The 14,289-nt window shown below is 35.7% G+C and overlaps 1 long non-coding RNA gene and 1 pseudogene across 1 annotated transcript in view; one reads left to right on the forward strand and one right to left on the reverse strand.

Moving 5' to 3' along the window:
* Positions 1-14,289, forward strand: part of LOC134807437 (uncharacterized) — a 63,848-nt gene that overhangs the window by 27,200 nt on the left and 22,359 nt on the right. The gene's annotated exons all lie outside the window — the stretch shown is intronic.
* LOC100615422 (ribosome biogenesis protein WDR12-like) lies at positions 11,408-12,677 on the reverse strand (annotated as a pseudogene).

Here is a 14,289-nt window from a genome sequence, read left to right on the forward strand (position 1 = left end):
ACCTCTCCAAAAGCATAAAGATAAGGTAATAACTTTGCTAAAAAAGGCTCTCAGCCTGTGGCCAGCAGTCCAAGTTGACTGTGAAAACATGACAAGATTCCCCTTGTCCAAGTTAGTAAAGCTGAAGCCCCACCCTAAAGTTAGTATACATAAAAGTAAAAAGTAAGACATCATTCAGAAGGTAGAACGTGAAGTTTTAAAGGACAACAGACAGAAGTCCCTTCAGAAACTATTTTTTCAAATATTTATTTGTAACCCTCCTTCTGGGTCTCCAAATACATTTCTTAGAGTACTTGATATTGTTCCACAGCTCATTGAATCTCCCATATAATATTTTTCAGCATTTTCTTTCTCTGTGCTTCAGTTTTGGTAGTTTATATTGCCATATCATCAAAGTCACTGGTCATTCCTGTACCATTTCTAAATTGCTGTTAACTTCGTCCTAAGTCATAGATTACATTTTCTATTTTGTTCAATTTTAGTAAATTTTTGTTTATATTGGATCTTGTATGATTTTTCTTATGACTGAGACATAAGTTATCTGTGAATAAGCTTGACTTCTTTGAGGCTTGTGTTTAAGCTTTGTTGCAGGAGATCTGTTACAGTCTTTATTGCTACTTTTTTATTCCACTGAAGACTGACTTTTCTTGAAATTATTTTTCAAGTGTTTTCCTCAAGTGTAGTGCCTGCTTGATGTCTCTAAAATTTTGTTTATTTGCATAGATTTTTCTTTCCCCTTCAGTATAGATACCTTGGAAGGATATTGCATAATTTGGTTATGGCCATATCCTCTCCATCATCTGTGAATATTAGTTAATAATCATCAAGTTTGTAATGCCAGACTAGTATTTTATACTTTATAAGTACTAATAGTTATTTGTTGTGCCTGAAAACACATAAGATATTTTTTTTTCTCTTTATGGTTATGCTTCACTGATTTGACCAGGATATGCTAGAGTTCTTGTTTTGTTTTGTTTTGTTTTGTTTGGGGGGAGTTTATTTGTTTTGTTTCTTTATTATTTATTCATGCTGAATTTTCCAAGCTCTTTTGGTCTTAGATTTAGTCTCTTGAACTCAGAGAAACTTTACTCAATTATTTTTAAGTGCTGATCTTCTTTCATTTTTCTATCTTCTCCTTAAATCCTAGAGGCACTAGCTACTCTAGATATGTGTTCTTTTCTGCAACATTTTCTTTTTATTGAATGAAATTGCCTAGAAACTTGTACCATTGCATGTGATGCTAACACAAAATAAAATATGCAATGCGAGTACATTTATAAAAAGGTCAAAGATACATTAATAGCTGGGAGCACTGGCTCATACTTGTAATCCCAGCTACTCAGGGGGCTGAGGTGGGAATATGCCTTGAGCACAGGATTTTGAGGCTGCAGAGAACTATGATAGCACCACTGCACTCCAGCCTGAGTGATAGAGTGAGACCGTGTCTCTGATTAAAGAAATAAACAACACTGTTACAGAAACATACAAATAAGCAGGAAAACTAGAATAAAAACAAAAAAGTAATTACCATCAAAGCCATCATATGTGTTATTTGCACATCTTTCAGACATACATATTGGTGGTAAAAATACAAAGAAAAGTAAAAGCCAATTGCCATTAAACTTAGAAGGGTGGTTATTCCTGAGAGAGGATATGTGTTTAGACAAGAAATTATGAGGGACTTCTGGAGAGGTGACAATTTTCTTTCCAACCTAGACGGTGATTACATGGCATTGATTTCAGTTATATGATATGCTGCATTATACAATTTTATGCACTGTTGTGTGTATATATATATTATTTTTCACACTCTTAAAAAGGAAAATAGGCAGACATATTTATTTTCTTTAAGAAACCCAGAGTTCAAAAAGCAGACTTGAAAATCTATAATACTTCAAAAGTAACATTTGTATAATTAATAAATGGAAGACAACTTGGTTAAACAGAAGAAAACAAAGTGTTTACTAACAGTGTCATTTGGCTATGAACTTGAAAATTAGGCATGGAATAGTCTATATTAATGTGAATCACATTTTCCCTTATGTATGTAGCATCTAAAATTTATGTGAAACAGGGAATAGTCGCATGGCTTACCATCCAGTCTAAATACTCAACATTACTGCCAACCTGAGAAGCTTTATATAATAAATATATTCAGACCAAGTTGATACACTAAAAACGTGAATTATAACCAATTATAAGGACCCAGTAAAATCATAGGAGAAGTAGAAGAGGAAGTAACACAATATTATATATTTTACTTTTGCACCTCTTTCAATAGTTTATTATTCAGACAAATCATAATCCAAGAAAGATTATACTCTCTGGGTGGTTAACTTCAACAGTGCAAGTGAAATATTTTAGTTCTTCATAGACTAAGTTATACAGCTCAAAAGATGCTAGTCACTAACTAGATCTCTCTAATTCCCTAGGCGTTCTTAACTCTTTCACTTACCTATTATGGAACTTTTAAAATTTAAATTTTCTTTTGTATATCTGCTGCCATTCTTGCTTGCTCAATTGCTCACTCACTATAGAGTTTAAGTAAACCCAGACCAGGAGAAATTATCCTGAATCCTTCTTTTGGTGGTGTTGTAAGATTTTCTCACAGTCTTTTTTGCTGCTATAATTTCCATTTTATATATATTTTTTTCTCGCTGAACTCTTCTGTCACAACCAATCCTTTTTCACAGTTTATACATTTCCAATTATGGCAAAAAGGTATCCCAATACTTCCCAAGACTTCCCAAGAGTCCCAAGACAAAAAAGACTTCCTAATATTTCCCAAGAGTTGTCTGACAACTCTTTCTACACCATTTATAGTATTTAAAAATCCCTTTCCCTTCCGGATTTTGAGCTCACTTTGATGGATTTGTGCTACGCAACTTCTCTTTCCACTGGACATTTTCTTTCATTTGAAGCCTGATTTAGGGGGATATATAGTCACTCCAACTTTACGTAGAAAAACTCTTAAGTGATATCTCCCTTTTAATATGAGGACATTATATATTTCCACTGTATTATACAGAACGAACTTCAAGGACAGGAGGAATTTCTCTTTTCATAGATTCAGTCCATCGTTCCGGAATTCCAATTGTGTAATGCAGATTACCTGAGGCTATTTTTTCACTATCTTTCCATTCCTTGGGTGATAGCAGTCATATCAGTTTGGGTCATATTGGTTTGATTTCACCCAAGGGCTAGAAGGCCAATTTGCATTATGTGAATGTGCTAGCTGCTTAATTGTCTAGTCTAGACATAAACCTTGTCCAGGGACAGCTAGACACAGTTGAATGGAGATGGTAGCACACAGACATGTGACTTTGGTATTGAGGAATGACAGAGACCCTGGCTTTTCTGAAAAACATGGGGATAGGGTTCTTATGGACATATAAGTAAACATTTGCTATTAAAAAAATGAAGTTTTAAGAAATCATTCTAAACATTTCTACTGTATACATTTTTAGTTTCCTTATTTCAAACTTTGAGTACCCTTACTCTTTCTCAGCTATTAATTGCTAAATGTTATATCTTGAAATTGATAATATAAATTGGGCAAGTAATATGTAGGGCACAAGACATGGGAGCTTAAATGGCTAAATATAATTTGTTTTTCAGCTTTGTGTTTTTAGGTTTGGGTTCCTATAAAATTTAATTTTGATCTTAAAACCAAAGTTTTGCATTAAAGAGTACCCAGTTTTCACAGCAATCATTTTTTAAGATTTTCTATTTTGCTTCTTCCACACTGAAAATAAAATTTTGTGTGATATTCTGAAAGTGATAAATCAAACATTATGCAATATGTGGTAGTCTGTGGCTTCTGAGGGAAATTAATAACATCTGTAATTGGGAACTTTGTTGAAACCAAATCTCAAATAAATGGCACCATGAATGCTATTATTGACTGGGAAAATTACTGTCTGAATAAAAATGAAAATCTATGTTTCAGGCTGTTATTATTTCCTTGCCTCAAGTTAATTTCCTCTATACCACCTTTCCCACTGGTGACAGCCACTAGAATTTTCTCTAACCACAAGCATATTACTGTTCAGATGCTACAAATAGCACAAAGCATATCCGTACTGGAGAAACCCGGAATGTAGCTCTATTTTCATTCTAGGTTCAAAGTATTTTTTTTGGAAAATGATAAGCAGATATGGAAGTTAGCCCCAGTAGCATTCCAGCACCCATAAATATAGTGTTTTAGTATAAATATCTATGATATTTTTGTCCTATTTAGTAATTAGGTCTCATTTGCATGTCCAAATAATACTGTGAGAAGAATATATTGTAAAATAATAATTATGTGAAATATCAGCTCTAAAATTACTGAAGGACACATTTTGAAATCATTCAGAGTGTGCTGACATAGGATAGTTCTTAGTTATTACACCAAGAATCAGACTAGTTTCTGGGTTCTCAGGTAGTCATGAAAAAACATTCCATCTTGTCAGGTTTCTTGTCCTATTCTTGAATGATTCTATTTTACGTTCTATTTTAACTGCAAAAATCCACAAATTTTTCAGATAAAGAATCTAAACTTCTTAGAAGTTAAGGAAATTTCATAGTGACAAATAATTCATGAAAGAGCCATGATTGCAAATCTGGTCTACCTGATTCCAAAGTCCATGATTTTTCATTCTTCCTTACTATTCTCCATTATTCTCATCAATATCCTACACAGGCAGATAGTCCTTAATCCTAAAAGTTACAAAAATCACACTCATGGTGTCCTGGAAAATGCAATGAAATCAGTTAAAAGTTGTGGCAATGGCATCAGGTAGAAGACACTGTAATAGTTGAGCTAGAGGCAATGGGGTTCTAAAATAGGGAAACACCCATAATCATGACAAGAGAGGAACGGATATAATTGATGTATATTTAAAATATATAGAACATAACTCTTTTGATGTTAAGTATGAAGAAGATGTAGGCTGCATCATTTCCTATGACTTTTGAAGCTCTAATCAAAATATGAGTTAGGGCAATTAGATTTACCTTTTAGAAATTTAGAATTTGGAAGCCATGAGACTAAGTCTGTTTCCACTGACACTTGAGGTAAAAAACATAAAATTCTCAGATTCGGCTGTAAATTAAAAAAACAAAATAATTTAGGCACACAGAAAGGAACAGAGATCTAATGACTGAAAGAACTTCTGGCCCATGATAAATAGAAATATCCATTCCTAATGGCTTTCAAATTCCCACTTGCACTCTATGGGAGGCCTGGATATATCTTGATCCGTCTATGGGTGGGGACCAGAGTGACATATTACAAAAACACTAGCTTGAGCTTATTTGAGTAAGTTTTTGTTCCTTGTAACAACAACAAAAATCCAAACCAAACAAATATCTCCCTTTAACTGAGAAGAAACATAAATTGTTGTGGAATGTCTGCCTTAACTGTGATAGACATATACAGGGGTTAAAGGCATAAAGAATTAAAAGCCAGTAAGAGAAACTGTAGACAGTAGGGTAATTTAGGCATATATGCATAACTATTTTCCAGAAATCTACTGTGATGATCCTAACTCATTGATGAAATAAGAGATTTTGTATCCATATGTCAGAAATTTTAAGGAAATTTATCTATAAATCAACTTCAAATTAAACCAAACAGAAGGAAAGGCTGGTTCCAAATAACAGAGTAAAGAAAAGTAATTTGTTTTAAATAGGATAATTTCACTGATGTTATCTTAGATTTCAGTTTTTATCTTATTAATATAATCAAAGGTAAAAATCCATCTACGAAAAAGAAATGAAAATTTTATAAATCATTGATTATATACAGTTATGCTAAGTACTACGAAAAATCTAGTTGAAATAAGCAGCATTCTTATTAAAAATAAATTATCTTCTTGGCTTTAGATTCAGAAGAAAAAAATCACAGTCAGGAAAAAAATTGAGAAGCATTTTTAGGTGAAAATGACTCCAGTCTTGCCTAATTTTTTTTTTAGAAGCTGCTTTCAAACAGATAAGGATTAAAAATTCCGCTGTTTGGTACTAATCTAGAGATAATTGTCTATCTATGTACCTTCCTACATATCTATCAAAACATAGTGCATGTATATGTAAGCCTATATATCTGCTTAACTGTAATAAAATTTAAAAAAAATTTGAAATGTAAAATAAATATGACATAATTAGGGTCAATCTCTAAAATGTAAAATAAATATATTGACATAATCACGTTTAACCTTTTGGGTTAATCCTTTGTTGTGTTTACAAAGCAAATTTTATGTTAACTTAACCATAAGCAAAAGCCTGTAGTATCACATTATTCCTTAGTTTAAGGAAGAGCTAAGGATTCTGCAGGTTAAAAAAAATAATGTTTTTCTTCATTTTATACCATGTGATATTATTTGTGTGTATTGGTTTTCTTCCATGGTTTCAGTCTCATAACTCCCATAGCCCTTAATATTTACTAAGTGACTAAAGTGATATCTTTTGTTAAAGCATCTTTTGTCTTTGATTCCTGAAACAACTTTGAAACAGATTCTTAGTGATAAAGGTGGAAGTCTCTGGTTATAATGTTGGGGTACTTTAGGCCTTAGAAGCAAGACTCAGAAAATAGAATCTCTCTGACCTTCTCCTGCCGTCCTTTCACCTGCTCCTTTTTCTACCCAAGGCCTTCCATAGAAACTTAAAATATATTCTTCCCTTGCCTTTATGTCTTGGAGCTGGCCATCAAGATATTCTCTGACCCACCTTGCCTGATTGTAAGTCAGACTGATTTCAGAAGAGGTTCTGCCCCATACTCAGGAGGAAAGAATGTTGTACAGAGATGCCAAGAAGAATCTGAACAGGCAGACCTCGCTGGGTTTTCCCACTCAGTCTACTAGTATTAGATCACACCCTTTTTGACCAATCACATTTCTACATCATTATCCATGCTTCAATCATGCCTATACAATGAAGTCTCAAAAAAAGGCCCAAGAGGAGAGGTTACAGTGAGCTTCTGGACAGCTGAACTGATGGAGGCTTACAGGAAGGTGAAGAGGAATTCATGTACTTGTTGGGAGGGCGCACCCCAACTCCATGGGAGCTGAAGCTCCTGCACTCAGGATCCTTCCAGATCTCACCCTACGTTATTTCTTTGCTTCCCTTTTTGTGAGCTACTATAGCAAATTAATGGAACCTGATGAGAGGTTGTGGAAACCAAACTTGAAGCTGAGCCAGTTGGTCTGAAGTTCTGGAGGCCTGGATTTGTGACTGGTGTCTGACACGTGGGCTGTCTTGTGGTTTTGAGTCCTCAACCTGTGCGATGTGATGCTATCTCAGGTTAGAGAGTCTCAGAATTGCACTGGAGTAGAAGACACCTGGTTGGTCTCCGCTACAAAATTGATTGCTCGCTTGCTGGTGGAAAAAATCCCCACACATATGGTGTCAGAAGCGTGTTGTGAGAGTATAATGGGAGAAGCTGAGTTAGTTTTTTCTACTTATACCATTCATGTTTTTAATTCTCTCTTAACGTGAGTCATATTCATTCAACAATGTATGACTCCTATGTTAGGTATTCCCTGGTCATAATGTTCTCTAGCTCTTTGATTTGAAATTCGGACTTATATAGCATACACACCTTTCTCAGAACACTTAACATCTATAGAGACATTAGGCAGGAGGAATAAATTGTTACCAGGAAGGAAGGCAGGAAGAAGAGACAAGAAATAAAGTGTTGTGTTCTATTGCGAACAAAGCACTGTGATGGTTACTTTATCTTTAATTCCTAACAACACCAAGCAGTAATTGTCCTGATCTGGCAAATTGGAAAACAGGATCAGGCATGGTGGTTCTGACTTTACCCCACAAGTTCTCCTCCAGCAAACTAGGGCATGCTGTGCTAGCACTGTCAATATTACAGCAGTGAATTAAAAACCAAGTGAAAAATCTCAGCTACAATAATAAAGGGTGTTAGAAGATCGTGGTTAAGAACACAAGGTCCAACATTAGGTGTCCTAGGTTCAAATCCAGGTCTGAGATATATTAAGTTTATGACCTTGGGCAATTTATGTAACTTCTGCATGCTACAGATCGTTCATCTGTAACAACGGGAAAATACATTCTGCTTCTCAAGTTATTGTAATTATTCAATCAGTTAATATGTGTAAAATATCTAGGTGAGTGTTTGGTTCACAGTAAGAGCTTTATAGGTTTGCTAATAATGTTGCTGCTTAAAATTAAACCTGGTGGATAAAATGAGGATAATTTTCTGTCCTAGAATCTAAAGCATCTTTCTTGTTCACTGCTGTGCATCTTCTACAAACAAGACATTGTGCATTCCTAGCAATCCCTTTTCATCTTAATCCTTCAGTCTAAGGATTTACTATTCTAAGTAAAGTAGAATTTTCTGCAGTTTTCCTTTTCAGTATTTATGTCTTTTCTCTTTTTTAGCTTTTATTTTAAGTTCATAAGCAGGATGTGCAGGTTTGTTACATAGGTAAATGTGGGGGTTTGTTATACAGATTATTTCATTACCAGGTATTAAGCCTAGTATCCATTAGTTATTTTTTCTGATCCTCTCCCTTCTCCCACCTTCCACCCTCTGATAGACTCCAGTGTGTTTTTCCCTCTATGTGCCCATGTGTTCTCATTATTTAGCTCTTTTCTCTAACCTAAAGTAATTTCTCTGTGTGATGCTTAATTTTATGTGTCAACTTGGCTGGGCCACATTACAGATATTTGGTCCAACTTTATTCTCGATATTTATGTGAGGGTACTTTTGGATGGGATTTACATTTAAATTATTGGACTTTGAGTAAACCAGATTGCCTTACATAATGTGAGTTAGTTTCATCTAATTAGTTGAAAGCTTAATAGAAAAAAAGGCTTGATAAATCCTATTCCATCACCACCCCAAACCCCAGCAGGAGGAAATTTTTCAGCAGACTGTCATCAGACTTCATCTGCTCTTCCTGATTTCTGCAATAAACTGTCTTCAGACTTGAACTGCAACCTCAGCTCTTTCCTGTGTCTTTGCCTGCTGGCCACCTTTATCGGGGAAACCAGCCCCCAATATCTCAACGTAGGTTCTTTCTATTTTCCCTAAGTGCCGGCCGGTCTGAGAAATAAAGAGAAAGAGTACAAAGAGAGAAATTTTACAGCTGGGCCTCTGGGGGTGTCATCACATATTGGTTGGACTGTGATGGCAATCCCGAGCCACAAAACCAGCAAGTTTTTATTAGGGATTTTAAAAGGGGAGGGGGTGTACAAACAGGGAGTAGGTCTCAAGGATCACATGCTTCAAAGGGCAATAAAGATCAAAAGGCAAGGCAAAATTAGAATTACTGATGAGGGTCTATGTCCCGCTGTGCATGCATTGTCTTGATAAACTTTGTAACAGCAAACAGGGTTCGAGAGCAGAGAATCAGTCTGATTAAAATTTACCAGGCTGGAATTTCCCAATCCTGATAAGCCTGAGGGTACTGCAGGAGACCAGGGTGTATTTCAGTCCTTATCTCAACCACATAAGACAGACACTCCAGAGCGGCCGTCAGTAGACCTACCTCCAGGAATGCATTCCTTCCCCAGGGTTATTCCTTGCTGGGAAAAGAATTCAGTGATATTTTTTCTACTCACACATACGTCTATAGGCTTTCTATGAGAAGAAAAATATGACTCTACTCTGCCCAACCCCGCAGGCAGTCAGACCTCATGGTTATCTTCCCTTCTCCCCTGAAAATCGCTGTTATTCTGTTCTTTTTCAGGGTGCACTGATTTCATACTGGTCAAACACATATGTTTTACAATCCATTTGTACAATAGTGGTCCTGAGGTGACATATAGTCTCAGCTTATGAAGATAACAGGATTAAGAGATTAAAGTAAAGACAGGCATAAGAAATTATAAGAGTATTGATGGGGAAGTGATAAATGTCCATGAAATCTTCACAATTTATGTTCAGAGATTGCAGTAAAGACAGGCATCAGAAATTATAAAAGTATTAACTTGGGGAACTGATAAATATCCACGACATCTTCCAGTTTATGTTCTTCTGCCTTGGCTCCAGCCAGTCCCTCTCTTTGGGGTCCCTGACTTCCCGCAACACACCTTGTAGATTTTGGACTTGCCTGCCTCTAGAATTGGGTAAGCCAATTATTTAGAATGAATAAATATATTTCTATATGAACATACATTTTATTGGTTCTGTTTCTCTGCATAATCCTAATACATCCTGGTTTTGCATTTTCTGACTCTAATTTTTCTCAAACTTTCCCCTCATCTCTTTGGTAATTTGAGAGTTTCCCCTGCCCAGTAAAATCAGCGAAGGTGAAAAAGGCCATCTGCTCCTTCTTGCCAACTTGGATGGGCACATTACAAAATTAACAAAATAAAGGACATATTACCCAACCAATTCTCTTGATTTGGGAAAGGAAAGAATCCATATGTTTCTTTCTAACTTCCCATTCTTTTCAAATGAAACTAGTAAAATTTATCATGGATTTATTTTTTTAATGCTGAGAATATTTTTGATAAATTGAGTTAGAAGGCCAAGCAATCTTCCAGAGTACTTTCCCTTTTGGAAGTAGCATTCGCATGAATGAGTCTGAAGAAAGAGGGCCATCATAAACAGTCTCACATGGGCTCACACAGGAGCTACTTCCTTATCTTTTCCCCATTTAAAATCCATAAACTCTTTGGAACGAAACCCTTTTGTCCACAACATTCCCAGAGCACATAGACATTAAATCATGAAGTTTTATGTAGTTGTCTGGTACTGGAATTAACTTCAAGGGACATCTAGAAAAAAACAAATGCTAGATAATATCAGCATAGTATCAGATAATAAAAAAACAAAGCAAAACAAAATACTATGTTAAAAAAAAAAAAACTGTTGGAAACAGCCAGGACAAAACATCGCAGACAGCTATAGTGCTGTCTAGAGAAAAACAAATGCTAGGCAATATCAGCATAGTATCAGATAATAAAAAACAAAGCAAAACAAAATACTATGTTTAAAAAAAAAAAACTGTTGAAAACAGCCAGGACAAAACATTGCAGACAGCTATGTAGTGCAATGTTAAGAATGTGGGACCTGGAGACAGGTGCTACAACTTTACCACTACACTTTCTTTAAAAATTAAGGTTTATGTTTTTTATTTTTGTATTTGTAACGTACTCTTTTATAGAACTTCAAAAGAAAATCTTAATACAAATTAACACTTTTAAAAAGAAATTAAAAACTCAAAGTTTATCTTCAAGAATTTATATAGGGTAGTAAATGCAGGCCACATTTTATATTTTCTAAACACCAACTATTCTATTATAAAATAAAAAAGTGGTATGTTAACTATTATAAAGGATGAAACTATTATATAAACTTTAATCTAAAAGGCTGCTTTCTGCATCTGCATCAATGTAATTTCATGATTCTTTACCAATATTTATAGAAAGAATCTCTATAATGAAATTATGATTCACTTTCATGCCCCACATGGGAAGTGGTAGGTGAATATATGTAGGAATATAATTCATTGTCTGATCTTCCACTGAGAAGTATCCCTGTGTTTGTCCAGTCTACACTCAGAATTTTGTCTTCATGAGCAGCTAGATCACACACAGAATGGAGCCTTAAAACTTCTTGTATTCTGCAGCTTGACAGTGTCACCTAAATATACTGAAATCAGCTGCTGTTCATGAATAGAAGACCATTTTACTGATGTCAACCAGCCTGTATGTGAAGTTGGGAAAAAGACAGCAAAAAACTATCTTTAGTTTGGGGATCCCAGTCTTATATGCATGTCTGTGCTTCCAGATGCTAAACATTTACAGAGTAGAAAATAGAAAATACAATACTTTATTTCCTGACAAAGCTGAGTTAAGACCGCTGAACTCAACATGCCACACTCTAATTGTGTGGTCCCAAGATGCACTGCAGATTCCTTCAACATTTGACCATAGAACCAAGGAAATTGCTTCCTTGTGGTCAGAGAGGGTCAGCATGGGAGTCCTTGTTAGTTCCAATTGCTCTGTTTTCTGTTTCTTTCTCAATTTGTGGATCCCCCATTTCATCTTCTTTATCTATAGAGACTGTAGAGTAGATATTTAACATTTTATCTCATCAGCCACTGCAAAATATAGTTTCTGAGCTATCAACAGCTATATAATCTACACTTCCGGTATGATCTCTGCAGCAGTGTAGGGCTTTCCCTGTTTCTCATTAAATTCTACTCCGGTAAGAAAGTACTCTGATCAATGGAAGAATTCAGTAAAAACAAGACAAACTGTCTTTTTTCACCCAGGCCACATTTTTCACAGCATCTGTATGTTTCACAATCATCATTATGAACTTTTCTTCCAAGGATCAGAACCCAGAAGTCTCATCATAAGAACCAGTCAAGGTACATTCCTCTGCCCCTTTAATTGAACTGATGCAGTCATCATAGAATATGCATTGCTCTGGCTGGTGGGCAGTGTACTTCTCCACATTCTAGTTCCACAACCTCTTATGATGAGATGATCTCAAGGTCCATGTGTTTGACCAAGGAAATTAGCAGAAACTGGCCCTCCAGTTTGAAATCAAACTCCACATGTTTGTGGAACTCATTTTTGTCCTTCAGCAATTTATTCATGATGTTTCTAAGGTCAGCTATTTCAGAGGCAGCAGAGACTGAGAAGAGAACATCATCTATGATATATTTCATGTTATCACTGTAGAAGTGTGTTTGGAACGGAAACATGGCAGGGAGTACACACAAGACTTGCCCACAGAAACATATGGGTTGGTATTCAGAGAACAAGAGCTCTGGTCTCTTAGGATTAAAAAATCGCAGCTCAAAATTAGACTGAATATGTAAGTGAGAAGCTGCATTTGAAGGCTGGCTTCCACTTTGTGTCCTTGGATCTCTTCCTATATTTTCAATTAATTGTAGAATCCTATATATTTGATTTTACAGAAGTTATATAGATAGATTTAATGTACTTTAGTTTTCCCCACATTCACTTTCCTCTCACACTCCCAACTCTACTCTCACTATTCCTAATACCTGACAACTACGAATCTGTTTTCCATCTCTATAGTTTTGTCATTTCAAGATTGTTATATAAATGAAATTATACAGTCTGCTCCTTTTGGAATTGGCTTTCCTTACTCTGCAAAATTATCCAAAGATTCCTCCAGTATACTATGTGTATTATTAGAGGTTTTTTTCTTACTATTGCTGAGTAGTATTCCATGTATGGGTGCACTAGTTCATTTAGTCAGTCACTCATTGGAGGTCACTCCAATTATTTCCAGTTTTTGATTATTGTGAATAAAGCTGCTGTAAACATTTGTTACAGATTTTTGTGTGAATATAAATTTTAATTTTTCTGGGGAAAATTCCCAGAAAACTTCTGGGTTGTATGATAGTTAATATGTGTAGTTTTTTTAAGAAACTGCCATTTTGGTTTCCTGAGTGACTGTACTATTTTACATTCCCACTGGTAATGCATAAGTGATCCAGTTTTTCCACATTCTTGCCAACATTCGGTGTCATCACTATTTTCTTTATTCCATTCTCACAGGTGTGTACTGACATATCGTTGTGGATTTAATTTGTATTTAACTAATGGCTAATAAGGGTGAACAACTTTTCATGTGTTTGTTTCTTCTTATTTCTTCTCCTGTATTAGTCCAGGTTCTCCAGAGGGACAGAACTCATAGGATGTATGTATATATGACAGATAGTTTGTTAGGGAGAAATGGCTCACAGGTTCACAAGACCAAGTCCCATGACAGATCGTCTGCAAGCTGGGGAAGAAAGAAGCCAGTAGTGGCTCATCTAAGTCCAAAAAGCCTCAAAAGTAGGGGAGCTAACAGTGCAGCCTTCAGTCTGTGACTGAAGGCCTGAGAGCCCCTGGCAAACCACTGGTATAAGTTCAACAATCCAAAGGCTGAAGAATCTGGAGTCTGATGGAATGGAAGGAAACATCCAGCACAGGAAAAATATGAAAACCAGAAGACTCAGCAAGAATGGTTATCCCATCTTCTTCCACCTGGTTTGTCCTAGTGGTGCTGGCAGCTGATTGGATGGTGCCCACCCCTTGCATCAGCATGCCCTGGACATGAGACACTAAGTCAAAGGAAATTATTTTAGAACTTTAAGATTTCATGACTCTCCTGATAGGTTTTGAACTTGCATGGGACCTGTAGCCCCTTCATTATGGCCAATGTCTTCCTTTTGCAACAGGAGCATTTACCCAATACTCATACTCCCATTGTACCTTGGAAGTAACTAACTAACATTTTTTTCCACAAGTTATTGGGGTACATGTGGTATTTGGTAACATAAGTAAGTTATTTAGTGGTGA

The sequence above is a fragment of the Pan troglodytes genome, chromosome 10 (genome assembly GCF_028858775.2).
Source record: "Pan troglodytes isolate AG18354 chromosome 10, NHGRI_mPanTro3-v2.0_pri, whole genome shotgun sequence".
Taxonomy (NCBI): Eukaryota; Metazoa; Chordata; class Mammalia; order Primates; family Hominidae; genus Pan; species Pan troglodytes.